At 40.9% G+C, this 25,746-nt stretch overlaps 1 protein-coding gene and 1 long non-coding RNA gene across 9 annotated transcripts in view; one reads left to right on the forward strand and one right to left on the reverse strand.

Moving 5' to 3' along the window:
* NAV2 (neuron navigator 2) overlaps window positions 1–25,746 on the forward strand; it is a 410,478-nt gene that overhangs the window by 205,368 nt on the left and 179,364 nt on the right. The window lies entirely within an intron of this gene.
* LOC130155745 (uncharacterized) lies at window positions 8,059–21,670 on the reverse strand. 2 transcript variants are annotated; one of them, XR_008824213.1, is made up of 4 exons: window positions 21,558–21,670; window positions 16,352–16,596; window positions 10,752–10,839; window positions 8,059–9,151 (listed from the first exon to the last, which is right to left on the reverse strand). It is a non-coding gene; the product is annotated as an uncharacterized LOC130155745 (long non-coding RNA). The 2 variants fall into 2 exon arrangements; XR_008824212.1 differs by having other exon boundaries at window positions 8,059–9,144; window positions 21,558–21,669.

Genomic DNA, 25,746 nt, shown 5'->3' on the forward strand with positions numbered 1-25,746 from the left:
AATTCAATTCAGGGCGTACCTCACAGGACTGGGTGAAATAGATGCTTTGGTGTATTTCCATAGATGATATTTTCAAAGAGAGAGGTACAAAATGTAAATGCTGACTTGGACATTATGGAGGACTAATGGAGTTTAAAAAGTAAACAAAACAAATAATGAGTCTGGTTTATACCTCATTAGTGGCCTGATTCCATATCATCGCTTGTCAATATATGTACTATAAGAAGTGTAGTGGAGAAGAGGAATATGTCTGAGCACTTTATGAAGATACATTTTTATCAGCAACATGGAGTATGTGATGAGTAGCACTGCTAAAATCAATGTAAACCGCATTTTTATAATGTCAGACTTGGGCAGATTATTTCAGCAGCGCTGTTTCTGTTAGTCGGGCAGATTTCATTGCGGTTATTTTCATTTAGACAATTGTGTTGAGGCCTCTCAAAGTTCTGCTGTGTGATGTCAACAGAAAATAATTGAAGCACAAAGATTCTATTGACACTCCTTCAAAAAGCTACACATTCCCTTCAGTTCGGGAGCTAAAGCTTTTTTTTAATTTATTTTCAATATACCGGAACAGGCAGCTAGCTTATTGAAAATCAGTTAATCAATCATAGAAAGCCACCTCCTGTTGGAAATACAGAAAACATTGCCGATTAGGCGTTAGATTTTTGTCTTTGCAGGAACCAATTTCATGCCATGATTTGTATTCTGCTTAGTGGGTTCCTTATGTATAATTTCATCCTTGTTACAGTGCGTTCAAGAGTGCCTGACAGTAAAAGCAGGCTTGAAGAGTGGAGAACAGGAGCTCATCTCGTGATTTCTGCGGAGAGTTTGTACATATCTCTGCTTAGTCTTTTGGGAAGGTGAAGGATTGAAGTTGTATGGAAACCAAGGCTTGGCTGGCTGAAAAATTTTGGAAAAAAACCCCATTGAGTCAGCAAAGCATCCTCGTAACTGAGGCAGAGGTCGCTACAGGTATTAGGTCCAACTTGGTGTTTGAATCTGCGGGCACCACCCTTGTTTTGGCAGTTTTTCACTGGCATAATGCGGTGTATTTTGGATAGACACGTTTGAGATCTGCTTCTTGCTTCCTGTCATAGTAAATACTGCTGTAGCATACAAGGCTTACCAGGGAATGAGCCAAAGGTTTATTATTTATTTAACTTGTAAACTAACTTTAAAAAAATAACATTGTGGTTGCAACTAGCACATTCTAGGATATTGAAAGTATAGTTTGACCCTGGTTTAAAATCTGTTCAGTAGCTTAAAAGTAGTACTAAAATCTCCTCCTTGCAGCGTGGCCTGACATCAATGAAAGAATGTGTAATAGAAATAAGAACGTTTAATGTAATGTAATAAACCAAGCCTGATTCTGTTCTGCCTTGCAGCTTATGCCATGGATAGCTACACAAGTTGAATATGAAGGTGAAATGTTAAGTTATATGGTCAAACTTCAAGGCATAGAAGAGTCAGATCCAATGTATCTTAATTGGATATTAATTTTTTTGATCATCATATTAAGGTACATTCAAAACTGGCCAGTAATAATTTTAGTACTAAGTTATATAGCTAATTAGACACCCAAGTGATGTGAAATGGTGCAATTAGGGGCTAAAAAAATTGCCTTGTATTCTAAGATGATCTATAACTATTAACTGTTTGAGTGAACCCTAAACAAAATGCTGATGTTATGCTCATGGAAAGGCATCTTAAATTGGTATTGATTAATAAGGTTTTTTTAGTAAATTCTTACCACTTTGCTCAAATCAGGCTAGGCTGCAAATCACAGTCCAGATTCAGCCTATGTGGGGAGTGAATTAAAACAATTAGCACTTTCTTTGCCACCATCATGTAAATATAGACCAACTCCTTTTAGAATAATCTGAAGTAGACTGAAAGCAGTATTAAAACCTCTTTTGACATTCATGGGGTCAGGACGTGGTCTGTTCACTAGTGCAATATAAAATAAACTCAGCAAAATGCTGCTGGTTGTTTACCATGGGGCATATATACATAAATATATAAATAAAAAATAAGGTTTTGGGGTTTTCTGTATGATAATGCCAGTAACCTGTGGGAGTAATCCTTAATAATGAAAATATATGGGAAAATAAAATAAAATTTAAAATCTATATGCATACCTCTGTGCTATTTTAATAATCCACCAAAAACATAAACCAAGATGATTTTACTGTAGAATTTTTGTGTTTGTTTTCAAGCAAGTGATAATCCCTTTAGAAGACCAAGTGCATTAATTCAGCATCAACTTCAGTGACTAGAAAAGATTTGCTTTGATAAAATGTGTTTTCAAGATCCCTACCTAGGCAGCTTATCATTTGTTTATCCTTCAGGGAAATCTCCCTCTTCTAAAGGAGTAGGGCTACATTGAGATTTGGATGTATGTATCCGTGATCATGAATTGCAATTTGCATTTCTGTTTCATATATCCTAGAGCACTCCTTGGTGATAAATATCATCTTCATTTCTTTCTTTGTCATTATTATTTCTTCTTCTGTCCTTAATACTGGTCCCTCCAGCCTACAGAGACAGAGCAGCTAAGTCATGCCTTTAGCTGATTTGTAGTCTGCTGCAAACGCTTCTGAGTTTGTAGTTATCTCGATGTTTTCTTAACTGACAAGACTGATGATACAGCAGGATGAAAATTGAGACAGAGGCTGAAAGCAAGTGGCAAGGGTGAATTCCAAATGCTCTTGAAAAAAATGTGGAAATTTTTAAGCAAAATTTGTTTCCCAGTCATTGGACTTAATCTATCATGTATAGAGAAAAAATCTCAAAAAAATTAATTTGCAGAATAGGGAAAAAATGTGGTAAGTACTTAATTCTTTGTTTCTTCAGCTGTTATCAAACTGTTCCTTTGCATGAGCAGTAGTACAGTGAGGAAAACTGCAGCTACCCAGAAATGCAGTGAGTCAAGGGGAGGCTGGCAGAGGAGGTGAGAAAATAACAGCTGGAAGTGAGACAAAGAAAAGCAGAAGCAGCCCAGACAACAGAGACAGAAGTTTTTGCTTTAGCAGAGTAATCTTTTAAGATGTTGAAATACTATGGAACTATAATGTGTTTAACTACACTTTGAACCTTTCAGTTACTGCATATCTTGTATGCAGGTTTCAACTCTGCTTTTACCTTCAGAGTTCAAGAGATTATCAAAGGAGACATGCATTGTGCTCTGTCATTAAGGCTCTAATTATTTAATTCCTTGTATCTTTGTTTTGTAGTGTCAAATTAGTGCTCTTGTGACTGCAGCCTGCCATACCACCATGACATGCACAACTAGTATTTCTCTGTGTGAAGACAAAGAATCTGTGCATTCACCTCTGAAGAGTCTGGGTATGCAAGGATGAAGAAATCATTCCTGCTATGTATGATCATATCTAGTAATCGTGTTTTTCACAACAGTATTCCCAGTATCAAAAAACCCAAGGGTTTCTCAGTTCGTCACTATAAAGCTCAGGGTAAACAGTTCACTGGTGGTACAGAAATCTTAACTTTTTAAAATCCATTTGATTGAGCTACTGAAGGAAGCGCGAATTTATTTAGGAGAGAGAGGAGGGCCATAGCATCCTTGTTGCCAATTTAAGCATCCCCAGCACAGGACCAGGGTTTTTCCTCTGTTTCCATGTGTCCAGTTTATGATATCTAGGCGCTGAAAAACAAACGTTACTGTGCAGCCGCTGGGAATGTGCCTTTTTCTAGTTACAAGCCTGCACCAAGAGCTTTCCCTCATCGTGTGACTTGACATTTTGGGTAAGAGATCGAGATCTGTCCCAACCACTGTCCTTGGCAGTGTTGGTCCTTGACCAGCACTCTTGCAGAGTAAGCAGTATTTTTTCATGAAAATACAGATTGCTTTTCATAACCTATGGTTATATCTCCAAGCTGTGGTCTTCAGGGGACTGATTATGGCTAATGACTGAGATGGACATGATGCATCCCTGACGACACGTCACCTTTACCTTAGAGGCTGGGGAAGGGGACGAACAGAGGGCAGTTTTGTGGGGGTGGCAGCAGCTGTGCCCCGCCTCTTGGTTGAGCAGGGGAGGCAAGGGGAACTGTCCAAGGCTGCCCATGCTGATGGCAGCCCCCAACTCAGAGATGCACAGTGAGGAAAGCAGGACAGTATTGAAAGTTTTCAAAGGTAATGCTCTAATAAGCAACCAAAAATTAATGGGATGGCCCTATTGATTAATTAACGTTGTTCTGTGCCATCGTCAAGGAGGATGGAACCAGGCTGGCATTGTACTGACTTGTTTAGTGTTGAAGATGCAAGTTCAGAAGGCAGTGATGGAAGCAAGAGTAGTAGAGTCCCACCCAGAAGCTTCTGTGGACACCAGGAATGCTGCTTTGAAATCAAATTAGTTGGGAAGTCTGTGATTATGGCACTTCCGTCAATAGTAAATTGCTTACAACACTTATGGGCAAACTACTGTAGGGATTCAACTCTAAATGTAGCCTTTTAGTTAGTACAAGTGGCTATAGATATATATATATATGAAAGTGTGTATTTCTATATGTGTATGCATACATAATTCAGAATATGCATTTTGGCTCAAATCTACAATATAGGCTGTTTAGTTCACAGAATTTTGTGCTCTTGGGTTAACAACTGCATCCTTTAAGTTAATGAAAAGTATAAAGGGAAAGATTTTGGCAAGAGGAACTGGTGGATGCCATTTATTACCAAGTGTTCCAGGTACTAATCAAGGCTAGGAGTATCAGCTATTTTTTAATGAAATCTTAGTTTGCATTCTTTCATGGGAAAGGTTTCAGAAGTTTTTGTGAGGGATCTGTTGTTAAGTACCAAGCAGCTTCATCCACAGACTGTAATTTAAACACTTTTTCATACTGTTGTGCATCTGCCTAAGAAGGCTTGCGTAGTTAATTTTAAATTATTGTTGATGTTAAGGGCACTTGGTAGAAACCCAGCAGAAACAGAGTAACTAACTCTTTCCTGGCTGTATTTTCATTTTTCTATCAAAGTAACCTGAATTGAGAACATAGTAAGTAAATATATTTTTGGTTGACATTATTATTAAGGTTTTTTCTACAGGAAAGTTTACCATTAGTTTTTAGACTTTAAAAGGGGTTGCTTTCGTGCAAGTTATACTGAGTGTTACCTCCTGGGAAAAAAAAGCTGGTTGACGGAAGTGCTTAGTCACTAAATGACTTTCTGTGCACTGTAGCACTTCATGGTATATATAGCTCTTGATTGTATGTAGAATCATCTATTACGGATGTGACTGTGCCTAAAGCAGATGGTAGCTCAGTCTGTGCACCTGGACAAGGTTCTCTTCACAAATATTACCAGTATATTTAAGAATATTTTCTTATTCTTTTCCTCCGCCCTCACTGATCTGAAGGAAAGCAGAGGGTTCATTGCACTTGTGAAAAGTCAAAAAGCTTAAACAATGTTGTGCTTCAGTAGTACTCGGATTTCCCCCTGGTTTTATTTGAGTAGGTGACAGTTATGTCTTTCCATCATTTTTTACAAATACAGTTTCACTTATGAGTTTTAGTTCTGTATCTCTTTTAGTGGCTGCACAAAGTATTTGAAGTTTTTGAATCCTGTGTAAATGACCCATCCTTTTATTAGCCAGGTCTCTGGCCTTTGGAGGTGACCACAGCGAGTTGCCAAAGGAGGAGGACAGCTCCTTGGCCTCTTTATTTTGGCCAGTAGTATGGATGTATGGTGCATATGGCTTATGAAAAGACATGGAAATTATGAGATGTAAACGTCTTTGGTGCATTCTGTCACCTGTAGAACAATATCTTTGGCAGAAGGTGCCCATCTGTACCATTCCTCAGCATACTATTCCTTCAACTATTGAAACTTCCCCAAGTCTCTTAAACTTGTTAACTATTCTGTGCTTGTACATGTTGGGAAACCAGGTGCAAGGCATATCAGGTCACAGTGCTGGGAGCGTGAGCTGGGATTGCATTCGGAAAGTCGTAAGCCCTAAGGGATTTTTGGAATAGGATCTTTAGAAGGTTTCCTTGGCAAAGCTGACCCCTGGATTATTGTCCTCTTTGGACTGTTATGAGGTCATAATTATGTGATTATATATATATATCTCATAATAATGAGGTCATCATAATCTAATGATTTTGTTTTTCAGTTGCTGTGCTTCTCTAGCGGCGTTGTGTTATGGCAAAAGCTAGCAAGAAAGCTACCTTCTTTCATTTCTCACTTTTTTTTTTTCCTTTGGCTGTAGTGAGGAAACAAATACCTGCCTTAGTTAAATAACCTGTAAAAGATGAATAAATAGTGAGTGGCCTTGGGGATTTTTTAACATTTGTAGAACAGCAGAATGTGTTTGGTGATAGTAGTGCTTGACTAAAGAGTTTTTCTCCTTTGCTCTCATACTTGACCACAGTGGGTAAAAATGAATTGCTTATTTGTCCCCCCAGCTCAGGGGCTGGGCCCTGCTGGATGCTTACTGAGATTTAATTGCATGGGTGATATTGCAGACAGAGAGTGTGTCTTGTGAACAAAATATTCTGTCTGGAAATGTCTACAAGTAGACAGATGCTCTTGTGAAGCATGTCTTCGCTTGTGCTCTTGGGTAGTGAGCAGAAGAGAGGGAGATGTGGAGAGTCGGGGCTGTTAGGTGAGGATGGTTGGAAGAGGCTCCTTTCAGCAACTGGTTTGTTTGCTGTGGTTGTGGCACTTGGCTCCCTCAGATTGCGGTGGGAATTTACTGCTCTCCATCACTGGGCAGTCTGGTTAATACTGTCAGCATTGCTTAACCAGTTGTTCAGTGTACTGTTTGGGTTTTTTTTTTTAATTTTATTTATCAGCTTTTTCTATCACATTGTGTATTGAATCAAGAAACTAATGATTAAAAAAAACCAAAAAACAAAAAACAAAAAACCCAAACAAACAAACAAAAAAGCCACAACCACCCAAAACCCACAGCCCCCACCTATTTCTTGGTGCACTGGTGAGCTGTTGAGTACAATCAGGCTGGAACGTGGGGTGGAGCATAAGAAACTTTCCACTACTTTTGTGTTCTTTTAATCCTTAAAGGCTGCTGGATGTTACATGGGTTGCTGGCAAAAGCCAGATGATAGTATCAGTTCTAGCAGTGTTTATACTGCTTTAACTTGTATTGGTGAACACGTGGGAGGCAGTGAGGCCAAAGTGCATTAAAACACCTAGTGATCTGGCCCTAATAGTAGAATTATCAAGCAGACATCAAAAGCTAACTAAATCGGTGATGCCTGAATTTTAAATTTTTTTTAATATTTTCTGTTTATAAATGTTGGGGATAGGGGTGGTTCTGATTTGTTCCGGGGTTTGTTAGATGATTACATAGGAATGTGTCCTTTTGCCTGGCTACCCTTCTCTGCAAGAGTTACGGTTGCAGCAGTGCTTTCTTCATAAGCCTCCTATTCCTCAAGAGGCTTAAAATTTACACCGAGACATATTCTCATATCAGATTGGGCTGCAAGGTAGGTTACTGCGTTTGTGTGTTCTCTCTCAGAAGCGATCTCAGTCTTACCTGATAGTGGGGTCAGTGGTTTCTTTGGCCGGTAAGACTTACTGTTGTAATGCCATTTTTGCTTAGACCTCTGTCATGCTTTAACCCTGGACAGCAACCAAGCCCCACGCAGCCGCTCACATACTTCCCTCCCAGTGGGATGGTGGAGAGAATTGGAAGGGTAGAAGTGAGAAAACTCACGGGTTGAGATAAAATCAGTTTAAGAAGTAAAGCAAAAGCTGTACATGCAAGCAAAGCCAAGCAAGGAATTCCTTCACCCCTTCCCAGGGGCAGGCAGGTGCTCAGCCATCCCCAGGACAGCAGGGCTCTGTCACACATAACAGTGACATGAGAAGACAAACGTCTTCACTCCAAGCAGCCCCCCTTTCCTTCTTCCCCCAGCTTTACATGCTGAGCATGATATCATATGCTATGGAATATCCCTTTGGCCAGTTCAGGTCAGCCGTCCTGGCTGTGTCCCCTCCCAGTTTCTTGTCCCCCCGCCCCCCCCCCCCCCCCCCCCCCCCCCCAGCCCTTTTAACTTGCAGGGCCTGAGAAGCTAAAAAGTCCTTGACTTAATATAAACATTACTTAGCAACGGGTAAAAACATCAATGTGTTATCAACGTTATTCTCATACCAAATCCCAAACACAGCATTGTACCAGCTACTGAGAAGAAAACTAACTCTATCCCAGCTGAAAACAGGACAACCTCCTTGAGTCTTTCTGAAACCAGTGAGCTACAACTATGTGTAAAGGTTGGCAGGAACAGATTTGTAGCTGATACACTTCCATGGGGAATGTAGAAATAGCCTTTAATGATAAAGATAACCATAAATGTGATAATTCACTGACTTCCTCCATGAAACAGTCCACATGACTCTTCCTGAATTACTTCATTTTTTTAATTAGTACGTTATGATCATGTATTTGCCCTTACTCTTCTCTGACAAATCAAATAGAGCTTTGTGAATTCCAGTCCATAACTCGTTCTTGTGGCTCTTCTCTGAAGCCTCTCCAAAGGTTCATAAACCTGTTGAACTGTTGCATGCAAACCAGCATTAAAACCAGCAGGTGACAAAGCCTATCCTTATTTGATAACCACCTGTTCTTATGTACAAGAACTGCCTCATGCCACAAACCCGGGCCTTGCGGTGGCGCATCGTGGCAATGATGCTCCTTCCAGAACCCCAAGTCTTTCAGATGCACTGAATTCGTGGAGAGTCCTTTTCTCTGTGACTTTCTTAGTTTCTCATTGATTATACCTGCTGTATTGAAACACGCTTTCATGGTTCCAGTCAGCATATATGAACTTCTTTCACTTTGATCTTACTCTCTTTTTGTCACACTTCTCCCGTTACTGATGATGTGCCGTCTGCAAATTTTGTAACTGTTCATGCCCCCTTCTAGGGCTTTCTCAGGGAAGTAGGGCTGAAAATGATCCCTGTGAACCACAGTCAAGCTATGTATTTTCTTAATGATAGTTTCTCATTTATAATGTATTTTTAAACCAGTTAGCTCATTTTCAGTCCAGCTGATGTATGTCAGGTTGATTTGCTGTTACTCTGTTTTTTGATGCGTCAGGAGACATGAAGGCAAGAGCCTCTTCGTGGAATCGCATCTGCGTTATCGCTGTCGTAAGCATCTGCAAACTCAGCAGAAAATACCCATTTAGCAAGACACATTTTCCAGAGAGGGATGCTCATTTGCCAGTAATGATACTATCTGCTCAGCTGTTGATTAATTGAGTTGCTATCCCTCGCTGTGTACTTCTGTCTGGGACTGGTGGGAGGCTGATAGGCCTGGGACTATCAAGACCATCGCATTCTCACTCTTTGAACACTGGTACCCAGCAAAAGCTCTCTCTGTGTCCTCCAGAACCTCCCAACAACTGCTGAAACAACCACGATTAACCATTTGGGTAGCTCCTTTGTTGGGTGCCCTAACACTACTCAATATAATGTTTACTTCAGAGGAGGCTGCTATTCAACACCATTTTGAGAACTTGTCTTGAATGAAAATTATTGTTTAGCATCTGTTATGGTTCTGTGAGCTAGTCTCTCCTTCTCTCCCACATCATACATCGCAAAATATTGTTACTGACAACTTCAAGTTTTTGAACCAGTATTTTAATTTTGTAGATGTTTCTATTTTGTAAAGCATGAAAGGAAAACCTAAGTGGTTATTGGCATTTGGTAAAAATAAATAAAAAACCAGCTTTCAGTGAATTGAAAATTTCAGTATTTTTGACTAAAATGCATTGAAGAGCAGAATCAAATTTTCTGATAATATGCTCCCTTTTCCAAATAATAGCCAAGACAAACTGTTATGTGATTAAAAAGCAAAAGTAATGGGTAAGTACATGAGTGTGACTTTGTTTAATAATTGCGGAGCAGGCTGTTAGCACACATATTTTTCAGAGGCAAACAATGGATTATTAGTGAACGGATTTCCCCAAGCTTTCTTCATAGTAAATGTGGCACAGACAATGACTGTAGGCACTGAGTTCATTCATAATGTCTCCAACACCTGTTTCCTCCTGTTTTTCCAACAGTTTTATTTGGAAAGTGTTGAGAACTGGAATGATGTCTCATTAGAGAGCGGGGTATGCCAGGGACACACGTGTTTCTCTGTCATTGAAGACTCGCTAGCGAATAACAAGTGTATTGTTTAGCACTTTAATAGGGATGTTTAGATGCCCATTAGTGCTGTAAATAATGTCCTTCTTTGAAGGTTCAACTTAACACTGTCTCCATGTCATCATGTATGGATTGTCAAAGTTCATAAAAAAAGCTTGCTAGAGAGTTCGAATGCTTTATGGTTAAAGAATTCAAATAAAGCAAATATCCCATCCTTGTTCTCTTTTGAAATCGGACATTGTATGTGCAAGGCATCTCTGAGATCTGTCAGCAAAGCCCGGGCACAGCAATCAGGGAAGAACTCCCGCCGCGATGCTGCCAGGGGGCAAGAGGTCATGCAGGGATTTTACCAACTTCAATCCCAATCTTATCTCTTTCATTCACCCTGTCGAGGGAGCCTAACGGAGAGATAGGAGGATGAAAGGCAGCTCCAAATTCTTACTTTTTAATGGAAGAAATAAATTCCAGTTACACCTGGCAACGCTATCAGAACTCGGGGGATCTTCATCCCAAATCAAGGCTATCTTAGGAAAATCCATTAAATAAAAGCAACACAGATTTTAATTAAGGATATTAATTAATTGTAAAAGTGATTGGGAGGCACAGAACTTACTCTTCAACCTCAGGAGCTTTGCTTCATTAATATTTCAGGCTGATTACGGGTGAGCTTCTCTGTCCGTGTTCAGCACGTTCTGTTGGCCCTTAAGGGATAAAATGAGCAAACATTCCAAATGTGAGCCGCACTTCAGTTAATGTGAAAACAGATGGCAAACTGTGTTCAGAGGAACGAGACTGGTGGGCTGAAGAGCAACTGAAGCCTACACCCTTCCATCCGTATCTGGTCTTTTAGCCTGCCGGTTTGTAACTGGGCACCCCTCGGAGGGGCAGGTTTGGCTCTACCCTGTTGGGCACTGAAGCAGCATGAGGAGGGTCCCAAAGGTGGTGTTTTCCTCTGCAATGGTAGACAAGGACCTGGCATTTTCTGGGACCTCTCCTTTGCTTCTTGCAGTCCCCAGTTTCGGCACCAGGTTGAGGGTTGAATGAAAGCATTTGGCTGCTCAAACTGGCAAAGCAGATCATCAACAACCATTTAAGAGGCTTAGGAGATGTCTGAGCCTACCCTGACTTGTGCTGTGGGTTGTCTTGGCCCTTTGTGTGGACCCTAATCCTGCAAGTGTAAAGCTCCTTGTGTCTCAGCTCCCTTGCTTTTTGTCTGAAGTTGGTGTGTTTTTTGGAAGCCGAGCACAATCTTTGAGTCATGGTATTTCGGCAGATGCCAGCACGTTGGTGGGAAGGCCTTGTGATGTTTCCACTGTGTCAGCAGCAGGGAAGCGACAAATTTAAGCTTGGTAAGGAGCATGCACTACAGGCACTGGCAGCTCCTCTGAGGTGCTGGTAAGATGCTCTTACAAAATCCTTTTGGCGTCACACCCAGGCTTCTTCCAAGTGCATGCATTCATTCTTTCATTCATGGGTCTGTCAGCAGGTTATTGTTTCTGCCTGTGACCCTCCTGAAAACCATACATCTTATGTTCAAGCCCTCAAATGGGCTATGACCTTCTCCTCTTTTGAATGTTGTAGGAATGACCTTTCAGCAGGGTACTTGCTTGTATAGAGGGCTGACTGGGAAGATTTGGCTGTGTTAGAGGCTTTGGTCCACATTGGCCTGAAGTGAAAGAACAAGAGTTCTTTATTCTCAGGAAGGGATTCAAATTTTACTCTTATGGTTTGAATGTAACCTGTATGCATAAAGTCTTTAACTGCTTTCAGCATTGCAGTTCTTTCTCTATGTGCATCTATTCAGGCTACCAAAATTGGTAGGGGAATTCTTTTTACAGTGAAAGAAAATTATTATTGTTTGTTTTGATAACTATTCCTTTTTTCTTACCATATACTTAAAAAAAACCCCAGAACACACAAAAAAATTACAGACTTAAGGAACGAAATCCAAGTCATAGAAGTATAACTCTATAGGGAAAGACTTCAATAAGTGTGTACATGCATTTTTTTCTTACTGAAGTGTGTACATGCAGATTTCCAAATGCTTATTTGCTGATTTATTGTAGTATTTCTTCAGCAACATGCTGAATTGGGTACATGAAACAACCTAGCTAGTAAAATCCTGCAATAGGGGAACTTTTAGCGAAGGAAGCAATCAGTTTTGTTACAATTTTGTCCTTTTTTTGTAATGTCTTGGCTGTATTGTGAGAACAAATAACGTTGTATTTACTCCTTTTGGTCTCTGAAGCCAGCTGTGGGCCTTTAGAAGGGATGTTACAAGCACAGGATTGTGGATTCAACTTTTGCAGGCATAAAATGCATCCTGAAAAAGAGACTCAAGCGCTGTAGCTAAGAAGCAGCCACTTTAAGGCTGAAACCTCCAGTGCCTCAGTGGCAGAAAGTGTATGCTGGGTGCTTTTGTTTAAGGATTGTATCTTTTTAAAGGAAATTTAAGTGGTTAACACTTAGAAAATGATGGCAAGCTGACAGGGGCTGCCTGTGGGCTCCTGGTCTGTTAATCACAGGTTATGCCAGTGGTCATTTCTTGCCTCCCCTCCTGCAGCTGGCACTTTGTGTATAAGACTCACAATCTATATTCAGAGAGAGAGTAGGAAGAGGGCGGCCTGGGGAATTGCTTCAGTTGTTGGTTGGGTTTTTTGATACTTCCCTGTCACTCATTTGTGGCCTGGCGAAGTCAAAGGGACCAAAGAAATGACTACCCAAACCCAGGCTTGGAGAGCGCTGGATGGGGATGCACCTGCACTGCAAGCTGCTGGGTGCGTGGAGCTGCTGTGGCCTCCTGTGCCGCCATGGCGCCTCATTTGATCAGGTACAGTGCCCTCGCCAGAGCAGAAGGGTGAGGAGCAACAGCCAAGTGCGTGGTGTGAGGCTCCTTTCCCACTAGTGATTTCAGAGGACCTTGGGCAGGACCAGACAGGACTCTTCCCACAGCTGAGTATCTGGGCTGGACTGCTCTGCAGGGCAAGATGCTGCTGTTGTGGGAAATTTCAGGAGGATGCGAGAAAGCAGCTGTGGAATGGTCTGGCATTTACATATATGTTTAATAGCTGTAGCTTAAGTACAGACCATGTGGCAAACTGGTATTTATTGCCATTAAATACAGCTATTCTGGATATTCTAAAGATTCTTACTGATGTCTTGAAATGTGAAGTCTATGTTCCTGAAGTTCATCTGTGATGTTCCACGTGTTGAATCATTTTTAAGGCTGTATATTCTGGTCTGGTTTTAAGGGAATTTTACTATGGAAAAGTTTAGTCCTTTCCCATCTAGCAGACTTTAAGTATAAATGAAAGCCGGGGCCGGGGGCAGCCGGGGGTGCATTCGGTGGTGCTAACACAAGCCAGCTTTGGAAGACGAACTCTTTACAGCATCAGGCTGTCAAATCTGGGAGAAGCCCCTGCAATGTACCGCTTTGCTCTAAGCCGTGCCGGGTAACTTGGGGCATCTTCCTAAAGCACTGACTGCTCCCTGGGAACTCTTCTTCACTTCTGTTTTCAAAGATTGCTTTTTGCAAAGCGATCCCTTCCACCTTCCCTGTGTACTTCGTTCCCTATTCCCCCCCTCCCCCCCCTTTCCTCGCTGGGCCGGCCGAGCGGAGCCCCCCGCCCCCCGAAGGGTTAAGGGCGAGCCTTCGCCGGGAGCCGGGGCGGGGGGAGCCCGCCCGCCGCCTGCCCGGGCCCGCAGCGCGGAGCGGCCGCCATGTAGCGCGGAGCGGCCGCCTGGTAGCGCGGTGCCGCCGCCTTGCAGCGCGGTGCCAGCCCTGCTGCCCGCGGCGGGGGGGCCATGGCCGCGTAGCGCCGCCGGCAGGTGCTCGGCGGGGACCATGAGCGTGATGCTGTGGCGCTGGGAGCAGAACAACAGCACCATGAAGCTGGTAAGGGTCGCGGAGCAGGACCTGCGGCAGCCGGGTGGTAACTGATGGGGTTTCCCTTGCCTCTTTCTCCTTAGCAAGCAGGAGCTGGTGTCCGGGTGAGGTACTGAAGTATCTAATTAACAATGAACCAGGTGGGCTGGAAGGGCTGGTGCTGAAACGATGTGCTCTCCCGCTGGAATGCTGTTTTGCAATAGAGTTGCAGCCGGATCTGTTACTCATTAGTTCATCTTTCGGACTGCTTTAAGTTGTTTTGCGTGTTGTTTGATCTCTGTAGTTAAGCGCACTTAAAAGCAAGGATAGAAACGTCGATCTCATGTTTAGTTTCCCCCTCACCTTCCTTTATTTATTGTCTCTTTCACTTTTTTCCTGGGAAACAGTTTTCTCTTTTCTAGTCTTGCTAGAATAATTTTGTAGCTGGGAGCATTTGGGGGTTTTGTTTGCTCAGCAGTTCGTTTTGCAGTTCCCCCCATTTTTTATTTCCTTCAGAGGAAAGTAAAAAAAACCCACTAGTCCCTGTAAGCAGTAAGTGTGTGGCTGCTTCATTCCTCCAGCATAAATGAGATCAGGAAACCCACGTATCTGCCTGTCTGTTTGAATTACAGTCCATACCAAGATTTAAACTCTGGTTAAAACTTAGAGAGACTTCTTGTGAGCAGCTTTTTTTTTTTTTTTTTTTTATTAAAGCTATTAGATGTAAAGAATATCAAGGCAGTGGCTGGCTGAGATAGCTTTAAATTTGTTTTCTCTGCCTCTCTGGCAGATTATTTAAACAAAGAAAATTACATTTCTATGCATTTTTTATAGGAAAGATTTCTTTTCATGAGAAATAATCAAAACCAAGGATTTGCTACAGGTCTAATCCTTTAGCCTATATTTATGAAAACTCTGTTGAAATCCATGTGGGAGTCTGAGGTACCCAGCACCTCTTTGTATCAGGCTCTGTGATCATAGAAATTTATAGTGCATCTAGTAATGTAACAATCTCTTGTTTTTACATACTTTCCTTGCAAGGAATGAGGTGATAAACACGTGCTATTTAAGGAGTATTCTGTTCTAGATAGAAAAGCAGCTCTTCACGTGGGAGCAGATAGTTTTGGATATTTCATGCATGAGTAGCCCCTGGAATAATGAATTTGTGAGCTGGTGGTGAAAATGTGCGGCTTAGTGTGGGGGTTGCCCAAGCTAGGTTCCAGCTGAAGCCAAGTATTTTGGAAAGAGAGCTTAAAGGGAGCCCTCCCTCCCTTTTCATATGCAAAGATCTCTTCAGGAAGCAGAGCCAGCTATGTACACAGGTGTATGAAAAAGTCCTTGCATATACATTGGCTTTTAAACCGCCTGCAAATGGACTTTACAAACAGGCTAAGCATCTGTGAGAACTGAGCGTATTAAATCGAGTAGAGAAAAGGAGATGTGAGGTGAGAAATGAAAGAAGTGAACTAGCTGCTAGTAATCCAGGCACAACAAACTCTAACCAATGCTCAGACTGCCAGTGCTGGACTTACCAGCTTCTTTGGCAGAAGGAGAAAAGTATTAAAACTTTCATCCCATGCCTTACTCCTGACTCACTCTCCCTGTAAAGTGGTGGACTTTTATTGCCCCCTGTAATCTGGGAATTGTAGAGATTGCTCTCGTGGGGGTGCCACCTGCCTGGTAGTGGCTGGCTGGGTGCTGGGGCAGGGAGAGCCCTGGGTGCTACTGAGTCTTGGGGGCCTAGCAGGTCTCTGCCTGAGGGGCTCGGGTGGGCCGAGCTTTGTGCAGTGCTCTTCACAGGCCTTGGCTGTTCTGTAGTGATAAAGTGGATCAAAGAAAGCCAGCTTTATAATGATAATTTAAAAAAAAAAATAATCCCCAGCTAAGTGAGTATTAGGGTAAATAGACCAGAGGATGCCCGATGAAAGTGTCTTGGGTATATGAAAATACAAAAAAAAAAAAAAAAAGTTTTTAATTGGCCACAACTAAAAAGAGGAACTGAAGACCTGAATGAAATATTTAAAATAAATAAAATATTAAATCTATAACTGCATATCTTGCAGGAAATAAGATGGGATTAGACTTCCTCAGTTGTTTGTCACAGCTTTTAGCTGCAAATGACAATTTGCCTTTTATAACAATCAGTGAAGCTGTACTTTTCTGTTCATTCTCTGACCATGAAGTTTTATGCGACATAAATTTATTGAACACAGAATTTCATACAATTGTCCCTGTTTCTCTGGCACAACTTTTCAAAGGATTTCAAAGTACTTCATCAGCAGTTCACAGAGTCTTAATGTAATTTCTCCTGGTTCCCTGCGAGTGAGAAAGACGTCATGACTCCTTACCTTGCTGCTGAAAGGCAGGCATGGGCTCCATCACCATCTAGGAGTGGGCAGCAGGGCTTTTGCAATAGCTGAGGGCAGGAACTGAATCAACATTTTGCTGGATTGAGTCGGAGATGGAGGGTGTTGGTGTTATTGGTGGAGCTGGTGAGTACTGAAGGGGCCCAAAGGACGCCTACAAAGCACTGTGCCCTACCGATTCCATTCTGCCTTCTCTCCGTCCCCCTCCCTTTGGTCCCATGAAGTTTCTGTGGAGGAAAGAAAGAGAAAATGCTTGTCAGCGTTTACTTAGGGTGAGCTGATTGTGGCTGGTATACCAAAAATAACTAAATACCTACTGTTGAGTGTTTTGGGTGGTGACAAGCAAGAATCACTTTGTGGCTGAACGCATAAGATTCAGAGTATGGAAACTTAAGGTTTTTTCTGATTTGTAAGGCAGGACTTTTCAGGTGACCAGGGATAAACCCGTTTGCTTGCTGTTGTCACAGAGTCCCCAAATATCAGATCCTGCAAGACTTAAATTTGCAAATATTGGGATGTTGCCGTAAGTACGATGCAAAAATAGGTGTCTAACTCTGCTTGAAACTCAGTGTTGGTAGCTCCTCTTCTGAAATACTGCCCTTGAATCATCGAAGAGAGGGGATTTGCCTGATTTCTGTCACATACTGCTATGCAATCCATTTAGCACCCATTTCATTTGTGTGTTTGCTTTAGCTCTATGAAAAGTGTATCAGGGGGATTCTGATGTTTAAGGCACATCTTTGTTACTTGTAGCCATGGGACTTAACCATAAGCTAGTTGAAAAGACAGTTGTAGAGGATTAGCAAGTCCTCTGCAGGTCCAGCTCTGATCAGGTTATTGAAAATGGGCTTTCCCCTTCTGTGGACATAGAAATATATTATAAAATAAAAAGTTTCTAAGTAGAGCAGTATAAAAACAGAGTGAAGAGGGTTCAGGTGACTTCTGCAAGAGTCCTTAGTTGAGGTACTGCCAGAAGCCTCTGACCCTTTTCATTTTTCGGGGTTGGGGGTGTTTGCATAATACCAAACTGTGCTGCAGCATCTGTACGAGTGTTTTCCAGTCCTATTCTGGAGTGATGCTCTTTGTTTAGTACACTTGTCTTGAGGCTTGATGGTTTGGCTGTTGATGCTTCTGTTAGACTTTCCACCACTTCACGGCTTCTCTTTTAGGTACTTATCATGCCGCTCTTAACACTTCAGAAAAGAATTGTATATATTTAGAAACAATTGTTTCAGAAATATTTGGCAAGCATTGCGATTTTGGATGTAGTGTTGTACACTATTGAGTTGAGGGTAAACCAGCCAGACATAAGGAGGCTGTATGTAAATTGTGTTTTCTTCACAGTCAGAATTGCATTTTAGACATTTTATCTGTTAATTAAGCTTGGGAACCAAGATGATGACATCTGAAAGATACAGAAGGCAAATTGTGGTGTTTGTTAAGAAAGTGTAATTAAGATCTGGAGGTGACTGACTGATCCCTACGGAGTACTTAAGAGTAACCTTAACTATCACAACTATTTTTCTAAATAGGATCACAAAATAATTTAGGTTGGAAAGGACCTCTGGAACTGATCTAGACCAACTCATTGCTCAAAGTAGAGCAGCTCACTTAAAAGAAACATCAGGTTGCCATGGGCCAGTTGATTTTGATAAGCTCAAAGAACATACTGCTTCTATTCCAGTGTTTCACCACTTCCATTGAGAGATTTTTTTCCCTAAATCCACCCAGAATTACCCTTGATTCTACCAGTGATGCTTGCTTGTCTCTTGCTATGCAACTGCCTTCACCCACCTTCTCTGGATGTTTGAAGGTGGGGACCAGAGGCCCCCACCCCATCTCTTATGTTTCAGAGGCTGAACAAACTTGTCTCCTTCTCCTCCTAGCAGTTTCCCTTCCTTGCTTGCATTGCTTGTAACCTAGCGAGCACTGGCATCTAGTTCCTGAAATGTTCCAGACTTGATTCTGGAAAACTTGAAAAATCTTAGGGTTTATGTTAATCACCTCTTTGGGAAGGTGGGAAAAATTACCTGACAAAATGTTGGTACAAATCTGTTTGTCATCTTGAATCACCTGCATAATACAAGGTTGCTTTTATTGCTGGATATATTTCCTGGGCAACCATGGCAAACTTCTCGCCAGTCTTTCTGGAGCATATTGATGTTGTTCCTGGACATTGAGAGGAATGGCCAGACCATAACCAAGATAGCTTTTTTGCTGAATAGACTCTGCCTATTTTCCCAAGGTGTTGCCAACTCCCAGGAGACAAAAATTGCATTTTGGTAGTTTGCTCCTCCTTTTCGTGGTGACTTGTGCAAGGCTGTTAACCTACCTAGTCTGTCACCAGAGTTCCTTATTCCTAGACTTTTAAAAGCAAATGCTTATTTCTGATTTTCTTTCTGCTTTGCATTTGAGACTAGCAGAACAAAGTTTCAACACAGAGTCTAAAACCTTCCTCTTTGCTTAACTGTTATGAGTCAGCTACACACCTTATGCAAACACCTTTTTTTTAATGTAATCAAAACAAGGACCTTTCCCACTCACTGTTTTATGGCTTAGGGAATTTGCAAGGGGTAATGTATTGGTTTTGTGATGATTGCAGGTTGTAAAAAGCATATGATACTTTCTCTTTAGGCAAGGTTTAAATTGTGTGGTTTTGAGCTGCCCCCCAGCCTTGTAGCACGTGTATACAACTGTGAAATCTGGGAATGTTCCAGCCTTTTACAAGACCTTCCCTACTACTATATCAGTAGAAACATGGTAACTAACCTATCTGGATATAACTAGCACTAGATAACCTTTCCAGGTTTTTTGGTTGGGGTTGGGGTTTTTTTTCAGCCTACAAGCAACTAATGAATGAAAATGGTTTGTATGTCTTCTCAAGAGGAAATATTGTGGGTCTGACGTGGAATAATGAATGACCTCAGATTAAGCCCATATTGTAAGTTTTGTTTCTTTAGATGGAATAAAAGAAACTTGATTGAAGAGCCACAGTAGTGTCAGCAGGAGCTAGCATTTTATTGTGAAATGTACCATAAATAACAGTGTTTCAAAACCAACTTTCAGATGCACAAGTATTTGAGCTTGTTAGGATTTTATTTAATATAGGTTTTGTGGGGTTTTTGGTTGGGTTTCTCTGTTGTTGGTTTGGTTGTTTTTTTTAGGGAGTAGCTTTTGTCTTTTCTCAGTTGGGCTTAGATTTATGGGATATACAGAGCTGGATAAAACTGAACAGAGGATTGCTCAGCTTTCCTTGTTCACCTCTATTCTTTCTATTTCAGTTTATAAAACTTGAATGGTACTTACTATTAAGCAGATAGAATACTGTTTTGATTTTTCTTCCCCCATAATTTTTTTCTGTTTAGATTTTAACATGTTGAATAACATGAGAGAAAAGAAATGTGCATGTCTTTGCCATAAGCACTTTACATATAGGTACTGTAACTTATGAATAGGACCAGGTTCTCATTTTCATAGTAGCAACCAGACTCTGGGTGTAGATGTCCCTTAGTGTACATCCGGCCAGAATCTTATCCTTATTGCAAAGAGAACTCTGTGAGGACTATTTGCACTTGCATTTGCTCAAGCATGTGGGCTGAGGGGAGGGAAATTTCAAGCAAGGATGGTTTTCCCATCCTTGCCCTTGCACCATAAAAGACCCTGAGCTGCAGGGAGTGGGAGACTTGCTCTGGCTGAGATCACTGCTGAGCATCAGGAGGTGCAGGAAAGAGTTGGGCCATGTCTTCGTCCCATACCCCTGTGGCTGGTGGAAAATGATGCTCGAGATGGGCTAGGTAAGGAGGAGTGATGTCTCCTCATACAGCGTAGCTCAGCACCACCCCAAATGGGTGCCAGGAGGTGGATGGTCCCAACTAGACCAGCACATGAATTTTGTCAAAGGTAGTGGGCCATTGGGTAAACCATTGGCATTTTTTTAAAAAACGTTCTTAAAAAAAATATATAGTTGTTATAAAATTGTCAGTTAATTCATAATTTTCCATGTGAAGAGAGTGTTAAAAGATTTATCACTATGTATAAAATTTCTGTCCTGGTTTACACGTGGGTTCTTCTATTAAACTTTTCCTCTTAATGCTGTTATCTCAGTGTGCCTTCTGGACTAATGTGTAGCATAGAGCAAAGAAAATATACTTATTTGGAAGAAACACTTCATTCTGGAAGAGATTTTCGCGTGCTTAACTTAAAAACTGCAATAGAAGAATTGTCTGGGATGATAAAAGCTGTGAAAAGTTACAGTTTGATAGATCTATTTTTGCTAGCTCGTTTAGCTATACTTTTCATTAAGTAAGGGAAAGAATCACTGCAGTTCCCTAAGCTTTTGCCATCTATATTAGTGACTTATAAGCAGTTTATTTGAATCATCAAAGCATTATCTTGCGGCTGATAATTGACTTGATGTTGGAATCGGATCACTGCCTATTACAGAGTTTTTCCAAGCTGAAAAGTTTGGAACCTCAGCCAGTTAGTAGATGTCTAGATTGAAGGCTTAGTCTCTGGCACTCTACCAAGATTAAAATAAATAGCAAAGCACCATTCTGTATTCCATAGGTTAGGATATTTCTGAAAGACACTAATGCATATAATCATACATTTCCCACCCTTCTGTTTAATCACAGTTAAGAAAATGTTCTTTTGACACAGAAGCCTGTGAGTGTACAGTGTGTTTAAAGGACTCATGCATCTTTTTCCTGAGGAGGATCTGTCAAGAGAGGACATAGCAACTCTGAACTGCAGCATCATAAGGCTGTGAAAAAGGCGAATTTGTTCCTAAGAAGTATCAGGAAAGATACTTGCAGTAGAGATAAGGAAGTGTGAATGCAGTGAAACCACCAAAAGGCAGGAGAAACCTTGTACAGAATATTATAAACAGTTGTGGTATCATTTATGAAAGGTCAGTTCAAAGGAAACAAAGGCTGTTGTGTTGACCAAGGGAAAGAAAAATCTGTCTGCTTGACACTTGTGACCAGGAAAACAATGATAATGTGGGCATATGAGTATTCTCTGTAAAGACACCAAACACAGCAGAGCATTTCTAATCAATGCAGGCAGGTACTGAAGCAGGCTCTTTTGAAAAGGTAGACTTCAACGTACCTTTTAGGAGAGACTTTGATCAATTTATGACAGCAGTGGTATCATATAGTTAGTTAAATTGCTAGATAGATGTACTTACCATGCTGTTTTCCTGTTTAACTCTAGGAGCTCTGCATTTTGTAAATAGCATGTGTGTGTGTACTGGGACCAGCTGGGATGGAGTTAAGTTTCTTCAGAGCAACCCATGCTCTTAGCTGCTGGCCAAGGTCAACCCATCCCAGTGTGTATTTGTTCTGTACAATATTTAAATATTATATAAATGCTGCAGTTGTATGAGGCAAAGTTCTTTGTTTAAAGTAAGGAGTTGACATCATCACAGAAATCAAAGAAACTAGAAAACAATTTTAATAATGTATAAATGCTTTAATGTGTGTTTTCAGTTGTTTATATCTCAGTGTAAATAAATACCGTATTATAACTGTTTTGTTACAAGCTGTACGTGTCGCACGTCAGTGCAGATATCATTAAAAAATTGCTTCTTTATATAAGGAACTTCAGAAGTGAGTCTAAAAATAAATGTTGGTGCTAGATGTTGCTTGTTTTAGGCCTTCTGAAATAGTCCAGATTAATCTGTTTGTCTGCCTTAATTGAGAATTGAGATATGGAGATTTGAGCCTCATTTAATTTTGCTCTGTGATTATGGCAGTAAACAGACTGGAAAGGGAAAGGCTGTCCTTCAAAACACATTCCTTTTCTGGTACAGGATGTCTTTTTGGGAGTGCAACTTGATTTTAGTTTATTTACTTCTGCCCTCACAGGACACCAAGGGAAGATTAAAAATCATATACACTGTTCTAAAAACCTCATTATTTCTTATACTCCCAATGACATGTATTTCTGTGCTAACTTCTTCGTTGTAGAGCATAGAGGGATAGATGCAGATGGTGGATACTTAATGGCATGTGAGAGAGGGATTTTTTTTTCACCCTCAGTGTCAGACTTTACTGTTACGATTTACTGATTAACATAATGATATCACCCTGTTAGGGGATATAAAGTCTGAAAACTAATTGGCTTGCATTCTTTTACTCTTCCTGGAAGACTGACCCCAAATTTTTCTCCAGCCTCATCTGCTTTGAACATATGCATAGCCTATTCATATGCATTTGGGGAGATTTTGCCAGCGTGTCTGTTAACTGTTCTGCTCCTCTTCCCCCATGTTCCTAGGCAAAGAGCATCTTACTCTGTGAAGTTTAAATAAGCCAGATTCTTTCTTTCACAAGTCTTTTTTCACAAGACAGTTTCTTAACTTGCTGAGTCCTTTTCTGTACCGTTTCTAGTCAGATTTCCTTCTCCTTGAACACAGGTGACAAGAACTGCACAAGATTTTTCAGGTGAAGTCTTCCCAGGGCATTGTACAAGGTCTTTAATATGTCTTCATTTGCATAGAAATTTTACATGTGAGTAAGCATTCAGCCTTTCAGCCAGCTACTACTTGCATTTTTTACTAGCAGATTGCTCATGATTAGGTCATTATGGTGAAGCTATGACCTATCAGGTTCTGTGCTGCCTTTCTGTTTGCAAAGCCTTACTTCAAATATTCACCATGCCCTTTCAATACACTTGTTTATGGTCATAATGGATCTGCTTTTTCGTTTTGAGATGTGCAAAGTTTCATTTGACAAACATTATTCCTTACAGATTATCTGGGCAGTTACTAGATTTTATTATACTGATCCTGGTGATGTTGGCTCAGGAAAACGACCCTACACAACTTGTGTGTTTCTTGTATTTTATTTCTTGTATTTCTTCAGGGTAATGCTGTGGAAGTGGAGGGAAGATGATTTTGGTGCAGAAGCACATTGTACTTTTGAAGAGGCTTCTGAACTGAGAAGTAGTTATGTATCTTTTTTTTTTTTTTTGGGATAGGTATCTTTTTAACTTCAAAAGTGCTCCTTGAGTATGTGATTTCAATTAGTTGAGTGCATTTCACTGTTTCTAGTACCTTACCATCATGCCTACATTGTAATGTGATTGATAATCACCTGTGAAATAGTTGGGCATTGGAAAGCAAGTTGATTTTCTCCTCTGTGGTGCTTTACATTTAGAGGTTTGCTGTAAGGGCTGTTTCCTTTTTTTTTTCTTTCTTTTTTTTTTTAAATTTTTGGAATTCTTTTTTAACCACCGAAATGCACATAAAATAGCCTGAGCTGAGAATTAGGCTTCCATTGGATTCAGTACAGAGTATATGAAGAGGTCAGTATTTTCTAAGGTGTACCTGAATTCTGGCTTGGTTTTGGCAGAGGCTTCCAAAACCACGCACATGCTACCTTGCTCTCCTGAGTTCTGTGATACGAGTTTTAGTATTCAGAAGGTAAAAATATCTGTTGTTTGATTTTGGTTTAAGATATTCTAGTGGAAAATTTACATTAGGAGAGGATCTACAATATAGGATCCCAGGATTTCTAATGATGAGATGTCTTTTGAAGAATCAGTCTGTTCTGGACATTTTATTGTTATGACTAAGTGTGGATTTCGGATGCAAATTTTTGACCTTTTGAAAAACATTATTTAGATCTTCAGATAGCTGAGATTCATTTACTGAGATCACAACCCTGCTGTGTGAGGTGCTACTGAAACATAAAGCGGCATCTCTTGTCCTGGAGGTATGTAGCATAAATATGTGTAAGCATATTCATCTAAATAAGACAAGGGGTGGGAGGGGTGACAGGCATGCAGAGAGATGAAGAGATTTACTCAGGGCTGAAAACTATTTTCAAGGAGTAAGAAGAGGGAAATGCACCTGCCATTCTGTGCGCCTTGGTCTCATGCAGATAGGGCTCTTTTCTTGTCACTTCAACAGCCTGTGTTGAAAATATTGGAAATACTCGTTGGTTGGCTTTGTACTTAGTTGAGAGCAAATGAATGTATGCAATGAGGTACCCTGCCCCCACATCACATGCAACTCTATATCTCTGTCCCCAGATAACCTGTTGTTAACTGATTAACAGCTACAGCATTGAATGGCCTTTGCTGCCAGAGAGGAAGCCATCAGGCTTCTTGCTTTCTTTAATGCATTTATATTGCATGTCACTCGATTTTTCTGCTCTGAAGTCATCAGTTGCTGAGCCAAATCCTGTTTCCACTGAGGTCCGTGGCAAGGCTGGAGAATGCATGTGCCCTTGAGGGAGGCATATGTTGACGTGGGCGTTGGTGGGACAATCTGAAATCATTTTTTTGGGAGAAGCAACTGAAAGATGCTGTTAATTATCGGGTCATTTTAGGGCTCCCCTGTACTGCTAAGCCCAGCTAATTTCAGATGAGAGCTGTGGGACCCAGGAGAGTTGTTACCTTGCCCCTTAAATCACGTCCTCCCTTGGGCTCGCCAAGGTACACGATGAGCGTGTGTTGTGGCTCTCAGCCGTTCAGGGATTTTGAGCTGTAGTTCTTCAGGTGAGGAATGATGGCTGCTTCCATTAGAAGATTGTTTAAGACTGTACCTTCGACTGTTGTTTCTTAGATGCGTCTATGAATAATCTACTTTGAAGACTGGAATTAATGAAGGGATAACACTGTACCGCTGCAAACATAACTTATTTCCTCATCCAGGGAACCTGACTCTATGAAGTAGGCAGAAAATTTAATACAGACTTGAGTGGGTGCTTGGGAGGCCTTTGTGTAAGATTATACTGTTTGTATGCAAATAGAAGGATACAGAAATATATTGAGGGTCTCTTTGAGCTAAAGAGAAAATGCTTAATAAATGTAGTTACTACTTGGAGGTAAACCAGCACCTTGAATCCAAACAGCATGAAAGCAATGCCTTATTTTTTATGGTGGTACTTAATATTAGGCTTACTATCCATTCTCAAGCACATTTTATCAGTTTATAAAATAAAGATCCTTTAATGTAATTTCAAAGGTAGAGGGATTGGAGGACTGGCTACATGCATTTAACAATAATGTGAATGGGGCCATGTGTTGGGTTCAGTTTGGTGTCAGCTGTTCATTGCTGATCTTTGACTGTTTAATTTAATTTTATCTGACATTTGCTCAACAAGCTTTTTTGTTGTGGGTTTGTTTTTGGTTGGGTTTTTTTTTGCTGACAAGTGATTGCCAATGAGTTGACTGATTGGGAAATAAAGCGAGTCTCAAGGTAGCATAAAGCAGTATGCAAATACATTTGGGGGTCCATGGATCTTTTGCTCTGTATTGGAAAGGAGAGGGAAATTTTTAACCCCATGGAAAAATTACAAGTTTATTACTTTGTTAGACATCTGCTTTACTGGTTAGCCACAACTGATGCTGACTGTGTTTAATCCTGTGGG

Source organism: Falco biarmicus, chromosome 10 (genome assembly GCF_023638135.1).
Source record: "Falco biarmicus isolate bFalBia1 chromosome 10, bFalBia1.pri, whole genome shotgun sequence".
NCBI lineage: Eukaryota > Metazoa > Chordata > Aves > Falconiformes > Falconidae > Falco > Falco biarmicus.